Below are 12,491 nucleotides of genomic sequence, written 5' to 3'. Positions count from 1 at the left end.
AAACTGGCTAGTAATCTTCAAAAAGTGTCAAAGTCATGAAAAACAAATGAAGGCTTAGAGACACACAAGGATCCTAAAGTAAGTAAGTCAAATCATTCAGTCATGCCCGACTCTTTGCGACCCCATGGACAGTAGCCTGCACCAAGCTCCTCCATCCATGGGATTTTCAAGGCAAGAGTACTGGAGTGGGTTGCCATTTCATTCTCCAGGGAATCTTCCCAACCCAGGGATCGAACCCAGGTCTCTCGCATTGTAGACAGATGCTTTACCATCTGAGCCACCAGATCCTTCCAAGGATCCTAAGGAGACATGAAATCCAAATGTAATGTGATACCTGGATTGGGTGGAATAGGACAAACACATTAGTAGAAAAACTGATGAAATTCCAAAAAACTGTGGTTTAGTTAATAACAATGTACCAACTTTTTACTTTTGACAAATGTTCTTTATAGGAGACAATAATGTTAGGAGAAACTCGGGGAAGGGTATATGAGAACTCTTTGTAATTTCTTTGTGATTTTCCTGTGAACATAAAATTTCAATGTAAAAAGTTTTTTTTTTTCCCCCAAGTCTAAAAGAGTTTGGATTCCTAGTGGTAGTATTGAAGCGCTGAACCAACACCAGCAACAGCCTACCTTCAGATTTCTTGTTATGTGAGAAAAACAAAACACATCTTAAAAAGTAAATGCCACTCAACTAGTCTGTTACTTGAGCTGAATAAAATATGGACTGATAAAATGTGTTTAGTGTTTATCTGATGCAGTTAGCTCTTAAACCCCAGAGCTGAGAACAATGGCATTAAGTACCTCACAGCAAATGGGGTCAGTTCCTGACCCTCAGCGCTGGTCGGCATCTGTCATTTCAGCAGAATTCACAGGACTGACACCCCACCCCATTCCTGCTCCTAGCTGACAGAAGGGAAAGACAGGAAGTGGGAGGGAAGGGATTGTTGGAGACCTGCCTAAAGAAAACAATGAGCAGGACCCTTTAGTAAAGCGGTTGTGACACACGATCAAAGCATAAAAACAACAGCTTTCTTTTCAACTATATCCATCAACTATAAAGGAACTGATCAACATAATGGAAAACAAATCTCACTCAAGTGGCAAAAAAAAACTCCAAAATATCTTGGAATAAACTACTAAAAATGAGCACAATATATGTGGATAAAACTATAAAGTTTTACAGACATAAAAGACTTGAATCATTTAAAAAACATGATCATGTTCTTGGATATAAAAATATTACATTGTAAAGATGCCAGTGCTTCCTAAATGAATCTATAAATTAAATACGTTGCCAAAGTTTCAATGTAAAACCTAAATCATAATCATATATACTACACAAAAATTAACTGAAAGCAGATCATATATCTTAAGGTTTTAAAACATAAAACTATAAAGCACTTATAAGATAACAAGAGAAACTTTTTGTGATCAAAGGGATCTTGGTCATGACACCAAAAGCACAGTCAAAAAAAAAAAACCCAAAAAGCCATAAACTGGACTTTACCAAAATGTAAAACTTTTGCTCTGAGAAAGACACTGTTAAGAGAAAAAAAAAAGACAAGCTACTGATGGGGAAAAATATCTGCAAATCTTATATCAACAAATAAGATGAGCTACATAATTTATGAGGCCCAGTACCAATTGAAAATGTGGGACCCCTTGATGAAAACTTATTAAGAATTTCAGCTGCAACAGCAGAACATTAAATGGGGCTCCTCTGAGCATAGGTCTGTGTGACCACACGGGTCACACTCCCATGAAGCCACCCTTACCAACAAAGGATTTGCATCCAGAATATATAAAGAACCCTCAAAACTCAATAATAAGGAAACAAATAGCCTGTATTTAAAATGAGCAAAAGATGTGAACAGACACTTGCACCAAAGAGAATGTGAGAATGGCAAATAAGGACATGAAAAGATGTTCAGCATCATTAACCATTAGGCAAATGCAAACTAAAACCATGATGAGATCCCACTGCACACTGATCAGAATGACAGAATACAAAGAACTCACAACAGCAAGGGCTGATGAGGATACTGCAGGGCCTGTACTCTCAGACACGACTGGGGGGAATGCAAACAGGACTGCTGCTCTGAAAGAGTTTGGCAGTCTTTACAATTAAACAGAAACTCAGCATGCAACCCAGAAATCCCACATCTGGGTATTTAGCCAAGAAAAATGAAGGTTTATGTTCACATGAAAATCTGTACGTGAGTGTTTAAGATGACTCTCTCTTCAGAGTGGCCCCGAACTGCAAACAACTTGAGTGTCCTTCAGCAGAGAAGAATGAATAAACTGGAATCATTCATGCCGTGGGATATTACTTTACAATGCAAGAAACACACTCAAGAACTTGGGTGAATCTCAAAGGCACCATGCTGACTGAGAGATCGGTCTCAGAGGGCTACATACTATTCGATTCCATGCATATAAGATCCTCAAAAAGACAAAATTATAGTGGCAGAGAATAGACAGTGGATGACAGGAGCTACAGCTGGAGGAAAGTCTGACAGTAACAGGTTGATGAAAGTGTTGCATATCCTGGCTGGGGTGGTGCCTACACCAATCTGCACACGTAGGTACTCACAGAACTATACATTTCCCCCAAAGTTAATTCTACTATATGTTAATTTTTTTTTTTTTAATTTCCAATGTAATTTTTAAGTGGAACTTGACAAACTAACACTAAAACTCAGCCATAAGGAAAAAAAATGAACAAAAATAATGAAAATATTTTGAGAACAGTGTTTGAAGACCTGCCCCACCAAATTTGAAAACATTCTATAAGATTATCCTAACTGTATGGCATGGAAAGTATGGTTGGTTTAGACAAAGAAATCTATAGAAAGGCAAATCACTGGAAGAGTCAGAAGCAGGTATACATGCAAATTTAGTTCAGGATACAGTTTACATCTTAGACCAATAGGAACAAGTGAAGTCGCTCAGTCATGTCCAACACAACCCCACGGACTGTAGCCTACCAGGCTCCTCTGTCCATGGGATTTTCCAGGCAGTAGTACTGGAGTGGATTGCCATTTCCTTCTCCAGGGGGATCTTCCCAACCCAGGGATCGAACCCAGGTCTCCCACATTGTAGATAGACGCTTTACCATCTGAGCCACCAGGGAAGTCCTAATAGGAACAAGAGGGCCTATTAAATAAATGGTTGGGAACAAAGGATACCTATTTCTTTCAAAGTACGGTTATATCACATTAATGTATTAAAATAAAACTTAGCTACATTAAAGATTCGTTAATTGTATAAGATTGTAAGTTTTCTTCAGAAATCTGTGTAAGAATATCCACCGGAGCATCCTTTGTAACAGCAAAGGGAGAGAGTGAGAAAGACAACAAAGAAAGAAATGTCCATCAGAAGTTACATGACGCACATTCATGCTACGGAATAGGTATATTTACATATGCTCCAACATGAAAAGATTTGGAAAATGTAGTGCAAAATGCACAGAAAGATGTCTTTATATTGAAGCTGCATACACTGATCTGGAGGGCTTGCTCTAGCTGCTGACCTGGGAGAGAGGGGAGGAGGAGGTCTACATTTACCCTGCATACTTCACTTTAAACAGTTTTTCACTACAAAGAGCAATGTATTATTTATTGTTAAAACAGACAAACAAACAAAAAAAAAACGCTTAACTTCAACTAACTTTAGCACGTAGTGGTAGGAGGAAAGAGGTCTGAGAGAAGAGCCTTGGAAGCCTGGAGACAGGCCTGTCAAGTGTGCGAGAGGCTGTCATAAGAGAAGGACGTTTGTGCTAAGTGACAGCCAGACCTCCCTGGCCAGCAGGGCTTTTTGTTCCCTTTGCCATCCAAGGCCCAGTTCCCCAGTAAGAAGTAGTTTTCAAGGAATAAGAAGACTCTTTTAGCCCAGATCCAGGGTTAGTAAATGTTTACTGATTTGCATTTTCCAATGCGTTGAAGAAGACTCTTGAGAGTCCCTTGGACTGCAAGGAGATCAAACCAGTCCCTCCTAAAGGAAATCAATCCTGAATATTCATTGGAAGGACTGAGGCTGAAGTTGAAGCTCCAATACTTTGGCTACCTGATGTGAAGAACAGACTCATTAGAAAAGACCCCGATGCAGGGAAAGACTGAAGGCAGGAGGAGAAGGGGACGACAGAGGACAAGATGGTTGGATGGCATCACTGACTCAATGGACATGAGCTTGAGCAAGCTCTGGGAGTTGGTGAAGGACAGGGAAGCCTGGCGTGCAGCAGTCCATTGGGTTGCCAAGAGTCAGACTCGACTGAGTGACTGAACAAACAGCAACAACAATGATTTTTACAAGAAAAAGAAAAGCAAGAGACAGAAAACCACGGCAGTGCTCAACTGTGAAAAGAATGCTCTGCCTTGTAATGCAGAAAGACAGTAAACCCACAATGAAGTGAAAAGATAATTAAAGAAATCAACTGGCAAAGGCCCTGGGAAGCACTAAAGAGGATGAGGAGGGATTCGAGCTGTATTCCTGCTTCACCTTCTCTCCTGGGTTGTGAGCTCTTGGAGGGTAGGAATATTTCTCAGATTTCCCTGAAGGTCTTAAACAATGATTTTCACATAGTAGAATCAATACATCAGTGACATGCTATTTAAAGAGCAAAATATATGCTCTGACAGCCTTTTGTTCGAATGTAAATTACGGTTTTCTGGAAATTATACCCCTTTAGCTCTAGTTTATTCTACCTATATCTGAAGGTGGAATGCAGAAGGATTGTCCTTCATTCTGTAGGGTACAAGAGCTCACATCATACTCACTAGTCAGGAAGATCAGAAAACCCCAAAGGGTTTGAACCTGAGCAGGAACCTATAGAGCCTTCATGGGGCAAATCCCCACCCTGTGTCCCCTGCCTCTTGTTTGTATCAACAGAAAAGTTTTAGCCTCCCAGGCCTTCTGAGTTCCAAAAAGCAAATTTCATCAGAGAAGTGAGAAAATGAAAACACAAAGGAAAGCAGTCAAGTAAAAGAGAATAATAATAATTTAGCTATAAAACAAAGTCAAGGATTCCTGATGCTTCAAGGGCTACAGATAATATCCCTAGCCATATCCTCGGGTTGTTTTAACAGAAACCAAACTCCTACCAGATGAAAATTGGGGGCCACTGGCACAGAAACCTCAGAAAGGTTGGAGCCAGAAGGTTGACTGAGATTCCTAAAACATCACCCTCTTACCTCATCATCAACAATCAGAGAACTGCACAAGCTGATCACGCATCTGTGACCCTTTCCCTCACACTCTCTTCAACAACCCTTTCCTGAAAGCCACTGGGGAGTTCAGGTCTTTGAGCATGAGTTCCCATTCTCCTTGCTTAGTGCTCTACAAATAAATGCTGTATTTTACCTTCTCCACAAGCTGGGGTCAGTAGATTCACTTTGTTGCATGCCAGGCGTTGAACCCAGTTCCGTTTGTTAGTAAGTTCAGCATGGCAAGTTCTCCTGATAGAAAAAAATAATGCAAAATTTAACTTGGTTAAAACTTTTAGGTTTCAAGTCTTGTTTCTCAAAATTCTCCCACAACCTAAATCAGTAGCTGGAACTATTAGATGAGCCACAAGTACATCATTTATTGAATAACTGATGCCCTGCAATAAATGGCAGCTTTGAAGGAAATATTCATCTTCCAAATGGCTTGTTTCACCTAATTCCTATAAAAGTCATCAGACACTGAGACATACAGTTGTTTATTACTTAATTAGAGGGCTTCAGATACATCACATTTTGGTTCTTTTTCTTTTTTTTGACAAATAATTCTGAGTCCTGACCATATGTCAGACGATTGAGAAAGAATGGTGAGCAAAACTGAACCATACCCTCCAGTTCATGGAGTTTACTGAATAATGGTACTTTTTCATTCAGTTCCCTGAATTCCACCCTATACTTTCTGAATAAGAATCCCTAGGACAGTCACAAACTTTAGTTCAGTTCAGTTCAGTCGCTCAGTCGTGTCCGACTCTTTGCGACCCCATGAATCACAGCACGCCAGGCTGTCCATCACCAACTCCCGGAGTTCACTCAGACTCATGTCCATCGAGTCAGTGATGCCATCCAGCCATCTCATCCTCTGTCATCCCCTTCTCCTCCTGCCCCCAATCCCTCCCAGCATCAGAGTCTTTTCCAATGAGTCAACTCTTCACATGAGGTGGCCAAAGTACTGGAGTTTCAGCTTTAGCATCATTGCTTCCAAAGAAATCCCAGGGCTGATCTCCTTCAGAATGGACTGGTTGGATCTCCTTGCAGTCCAAGGGACTCTCAAGAGTCTTCTCCAACACCACAGTTCAAAAGCATCAATTCTTCGGCGCTCAGCCTTCTTCACAGTCCAACTCTTACATCCACACATGACCACAGGAAAAACCATAGCCTTGACTAGACAAACCTTTGTTGGCAAAGTAATGTCTCTGCTTTTCAATATGCTATCTAGGTTGGTCATAACATTCCTTCCAAGGAGTAAGCGTCTTTTAACTTCATGGCTGCAGTCACCATCTGCAGTGATTTTGGAGCCCAGAAAAATAAAGTCTGACACTGTTTCCACTGTTTCCCCATCTATTTCCTATGAAGTGATGGGACCGGATGCCATGATCTTCGTTTTCTGAATGTTGAGCTTTAAGCCAACTTTTTCACTCTCCACTTTCACTTTCATCAAGAGGCTTTTTAATTCCTCTTCACTTTCTGCCATAATGGTGGTGTCATCTGCATATCTGAGGTTATTGATATTTCTCCCAGCAATCTTGATTCCAGCTTGTGTTTCTTCCAGTCCAGCGTTTCTCATGATGTACTCTGCAGAGAAGTTAAATAAGCAGGGTGACAATATACAGCCTTGACGTACTCCTTTTCCTATTTGGAACCAGTCTGTTGTTCCATGCCCAGTTCTAACTGTTGCTTCCTGACCTGCATATAGGTTTCTCAAGAGGCAGATAAGGTGGTCTGGTATTCCCATCTCTTTCAGAATATTCCACAGTTTATTGTGATCCACACAGTCAAAGGCTTTGGCATAGTCAATAAAGCAGAAATAGATGTTTTTCTGGAACTCTCTTGCTTTTTCGATGATCCATCGGATGTTGGCAATTTGATCTCTGGTTCCTCTGCCTTTTCTAAAACCAGCTTGAACATCAGGAAGTTCACGGTTCACAAACTTCAGTGCCTCTCAAAAGCAGACTGCTTTCCTCTCCACCTCCAGAGTTTCTGATTCAGTTATTTCAGGGTAGGGTTCAACAATTTGCATTCTAACAAATTTAGATTTAGGCAATGCCAATGCTGCTGGTCCAGGGACCACACTTTGACAGCCACTGGCCTAGGGCGCAGGACCCAAGCATTTGCAGTGACTCTGATGGGCGTCCAGGGTTAAGAACCACTGGAGTACCATCTGCCCATCACCATGTTGTTTGCCATTGCTAATGGAATTTCAAAAGAAGCACAAGTCCAGTCTCTGCTTCCAAGAAACTCACAGTGAGATAGGAGAGATAAAACACAGCTGAATTTTATGAACAAATGAAGTGCCTTTCTGGGTGTTATTGTTACATTTACACAAAAGATCCAGAAATGTGTGTCCTCTGTGAAGGTTGCTGCTGCTGCTGCTGCTGCTAAGTCGCTTCAGTCGTGTCCGACTCTGTGCGACCCCATAGACAGCAGCCCATCAGGCTCCCCCGTCCCTGGGATTCTCCAGGCAAGAACACTGGAGTGGGTTGCCATTTCCTTCTCCAATGTACGAAAGTGAAAGGTGAAAGTGAAGTTGCTCAGTCGTGTCTGACTCTTCGCGACCCCATGGACTGCAGCCTACCAGGCTCCTCCATCCATGGGATTTTCCAGGCCAGAGTATTGGAGTGGGGTGCCATTAGGGAGGGTTAAACAGGCTGCTGGGTCTTGAAAACTAAGTGATATATGGATAGGCAGGCAGGAATTGGCAAATTTTTAATGAAAAACTAGAGACTTCTCTGTAGCTCAAATGGTAAAGAATCTTCTTGCGAGGCAGGAGACCAGTGTTCAATCCCTGGGTTGGGAATTCCTCTGGAGAAGGGAATGGCAATCCACTCCAGTATTTTTGCCTGGAGAATTCCATGGGCAGAGAAGCCTGGTGGGTTACAGTCCGTGGGGTCACAATGGGTCAGATACGACTGAGCGACTAACACAGCCCACAGTGAAATTAACTGAGTCCATTTGGTGACAAACACCAGGACTGGGAGCAGCACCTGTGACTTTGTCACCAAAAGAAACTACAGGTATTTTCACATCATATTTCAGTTAACTATAGCTATTTCAAATATTGTTTATAGACATTACCTCTGTGAAATTACAACAGCCACAGGTCTGCCTCTAGATCTTACAGGAAATGCAAGTATGGCTTTTTTATCAATATACCTTTTAAAATATTTTGATAACTGTATTTCAGTATAACTTTAGTGTAAGTGTCTCTTGAAATCTTACATGTTTCATTGCATACATTTTAAAATTACTCTGGGGAGGGGTCTATGGCACAAAACCTGGTGAAGACAGCATTAGCAAGGCTGGGTGGCCATGAGAGCAGAGGAAGCACAGAAGACAGAGGGCAGGGTGTGGAGTTGGGGATAAAAGTAAACTAAGTCTGGACTGGTGGGGGGTTGGGTGGGGGCTTAAAAACCAAGGACAGAGCCCATAAGTTTGGTGGACTCTTTGTCCTTAAGACGTAATTGTTGGTCTCAGTTCTGACTGAATAGTTGCATTGAGGCTTCTCAAATTTTGGTATAGATAAGAATTCTATGGAGAACTTATGAAAACACATATACAGCACATACAGCAGTCCATCCACACAGACCCCTCTGATTACCTCTGATATAATTAATGACATATACACAGAAAAATCAAGTTCAGGAACAGCTATAGGTTGTGCTAGTGGTAAAGAATCCTCCTGCCAATGCAGCAGACACATGAGATGTGGGTTCGATCCCTGGGTCAGGAAGATCCCCTAGAGGAGGAAATGGCAACCCACTCCTGTGTTCCTGCCTGAGAAATCCCAAGGACAGAGGAGCCCGGTGGGCCACAGTCCATGGGGTCTCAAAGACTCAGGTATGACTTAGTGACTGAACACCACACACATTGTGTTATAATACTTTCTGCATTTAGCAATATGGCGCAAGTACAAAGTGGGAAAGAAAAAAAAGGCCCATGCTAAGGAGATATATGAAAACTTTAGAACAATGAAATCAGATTTATGCTCAGACTGTTTATCATGCCCGTGTGCACAGTCACTCTTCAGAAGGAGGTGGAGGGCAGTGTGTCCCAAGTTTATATCATGCTGGACTAAGAGTCCTAAGGACACATTTTGAGTAAAGCTGATATCTCTGGAAAAGCTTCCCAGGATACAAGAGACCATTTAAGGCAATCTACAGATAAAAAATTTTTGTTCATAAGTCTTTGCCCATGGGACCTGAGGAGCTGAATAAACATCATAAGGTTCAGCTGAAGACAGTTTCTCGGACTTTGATTTCCTTATGTCACCTAAAGTATTGATTTCCCCGAATGCTAACTTAGAATCCTCTGCTCTATAGGACCTCAGGGGAGAGGCCTATCTAAACACCCAGCTGCCCTGTGATGAGTCTGAGGTTGGGGCACTAAACACGCACGGCACCCACGTGTGCACACACACAGGACTCCATCTTCCATCCATCGTCTCTTCACAGACCTTTTACTTTGAGGACTGTTCAAGATTGGCCAGCTGGCATATCATGACAGTATGACGTGACTTGGGGGTTTCAATGGTTATTTTTATTGCTCAAGGGGGAAAGAATACAGAACATGAGGCTTGAGTCTCCATGGGACAATCAAAACACCCCCAATGCCTGTGTTCACTGACAGTGTATAAAAGGGACAAAGAATGAGAAAATTCACTCAAAAGTCCGTCAGGTTCCTCAGGCAGGCCGTTAGAGCAACTGGGTCTCTACCACGTTCGGTGTCTGGATGCCTAGCCCCTGGCTGCACCTCTCCTGAAGTGTTCTCCCTGAGTCCTGCCAAGAGCCAGCTTCTACACAGAACTAGTGCTTTGGATGACATTATCATCCTTTCCTTCAAATAAAGAAACCTGCCTTCTCAAGACCTAAAAATACTCCTCAGACTTGGAGCTCAGCCCTGTTTTCATCAACACCTGTCCACTGGACCAGTTGCTCAACTGGGGCAAGCCAAAAGCAAACAAAAAGCAGCAGTTTTGAGGAAGCCAGTTCTCCGTGAAATATCAAGTTCACAGAACGAGCAAAAATCTTTCTTCTTTTGACCATGAGAATTCCATTCTCATCCCAAACTCACACTCTTTTCTAAATTCACTTTTTGGGGGGATTTTTTTTTTTCTGAGGAGAATGATCTTGGTAGGACAGAACAAAAATTATTTTGATTGAGCTTTTTTCATTGCAACTGGTACAAAGGCAAAGAAAGACTTAATTGAATACTTTTTCCATTCCTAAAAATTGACTTAAAACATCCCATCACAATCAAATAAAATTTTCTCAGAGAAACATTGGGTAGACTTTATTTTAAACCATGTGTGAGAAGATTTTAGTGCTCAATGGTATCGCATTCTGAATTCATGGACTGTTGTTTTGCTCAATATCCCATAAAGGCTAAATATCTATTTTATTCATGTCAAACTCTTCTGTATAGCCTTTGAGGCGCCTTGTGGTCACAGGCTGTGAGTGGGTTTGGGAGGGCAACATAGGCACAGAGCAGAAGTCACAATTGTTTCACGCTTCAAGAGACATCAGTGTGAGGAAGGGCCATAGTCAAGGGAGAGGGTGAAGGTTAGATGTCCTGACAGTGTGAGCAAGGGCAGTCCAGGGAGGAAGAGCTCAAGGCAGATCAAAGGCAGAATAGGGCCCCAGTAGTGAAAGGCTATCACGGTGAGTGAGGATATGGGGGCTGGGAAATAAACACAGTGCAGAACTGGATGAAAACCAAGGAAGCTGGGCTGGGGGTTGGTCAGTGGTCTGGGGATAAAGGCAGAAAGCTCCTGCAGCAGGTGCTACGGTCAGCCTCAGTTGCAGTTTGGAGAAAAGACATTTTGTTCTTAATGGGTTAGTCACAGAAACAGCCTCTGACACACCTGGTCTCAGTTTGCCTCCCTAGACGTCTCCCTTACACAGCTGTTTGACTCACATCAGACAAGACAGCTCCCTCACCCTCAGACAGACTCCAAGCTCCCCCTCTTTCCTGCTTTGATCTTTCTGTTTCCATTCTTGCCTCCATTCTTTCTTTCTTCCTGGATCTCTACCTGTCAAGTCCTACCCACTCCTTCCTGGACCGGCTCAGATGTCACTTCTATGAAGGCTCTCCTTCCCCTAGATCCCATCTCTGCACGTGAGACGTATGTGTTCTGTTACAGGCAGCCACTAACTTGGGGGTGACTGAGAGCACAGGGTAGCAAAGGCGGGGGTGAGAATTATTCCACTGCATCTCCTCTCGGGGTGCACACTTCAGACTGTCTGCATTCCAGAATAACTAGTGGTAAATTCATATGGGCACAATCATCTTACCTCCCCAGAAGGTTTGTATGACGACTGGTGAAGGCTAGAATTTGACTAACGTACATCTTAACAATCTATGTAAAGGAGTTAGAGCAATTCTGAAATGAACAGCAATTGGAGTTACATATATTAGGCATTATAAGCAGAGGAGAGTGGAGCAGTTGAGCTCTGCTCTGCACAGGCGGCCATTTGACACACCCTCTGAATCATGGTTAATTCAAATATGAAATGGGTAATGTGTATTTTCTCCACCCACACTCCAGAGCTTCAGAATACAAAAGTAAGATAATGCCCACAAGGTATTTACAGGCTATAAAATGCTAGTACATAGTTGGCATTATCAAAATTATGTTATTTTTAATCATTCAACGAACATGAATTAATGTCTACTATTTGATAAGCTGGAGAATAATATAGACCAAAACATACTTATTATACCTCTTAACTGCATAATCAAATTAACCTGATACAAGCAGGTAAGTGAATGTTGAGATGTACAGAAGTGAGTGCATTTTTCCCCACATCTAACACTGAGAAATAAATTATCTTGGCTTTCATTCTTTTGTTATTCTTTTCCCAATTCCAGAATATCCATATACCTATGTTACTTTTGTAATTAGGAAAACAAACATTGGTTTGGTCTTAAGGGAGTTAGTTATTCTTCTCCCAAATTTCTCCAAGGATGCTCACCAAGCTCCCTTATCCACACACAGATTCCATGCTCTGTGCTGGTGGGACTGCTGGGTGTTGGACACCAGACATGGCCTATCTTCCTCTCTCCTAAGCTCTTAACAGGTTGCTTCATGCACAACAAGTCTTTGGATTCCTGCATTTTAGCGCAGCGTCGTTCCAGCAACTTCCTGAACAATTCTACCCACCAGTGCTCACAGATACAAACTTTCCCTCTCCCACATCTATTTTCAAGTAGGACTAACGAAGGCTTTATTTCAAAGCCCAATCTGCATCTACTAAAAAGAACCACATAATAC

Source organism: Bos taurus, chromosome 19, assembly GCF_002263795.3.
Source record: "Bos taurus isolate L1 Dominette 01449 registration number 42190680 breed Hereford chromosome 19, ARS-UCD2.0, whole genome shotgun sequence".
Taxonomy (NCBI): domain Eukaryota; kingdom Metazoa; phylum Chordata; class Mammalia; order Artiodactyla; family Bovidae; genus Bos; species Bos taurus.
The sequence above is the reverse complement of the archived record's forward strand: the minus strand, read 5'-3'. Positions refer to the sequence as shown.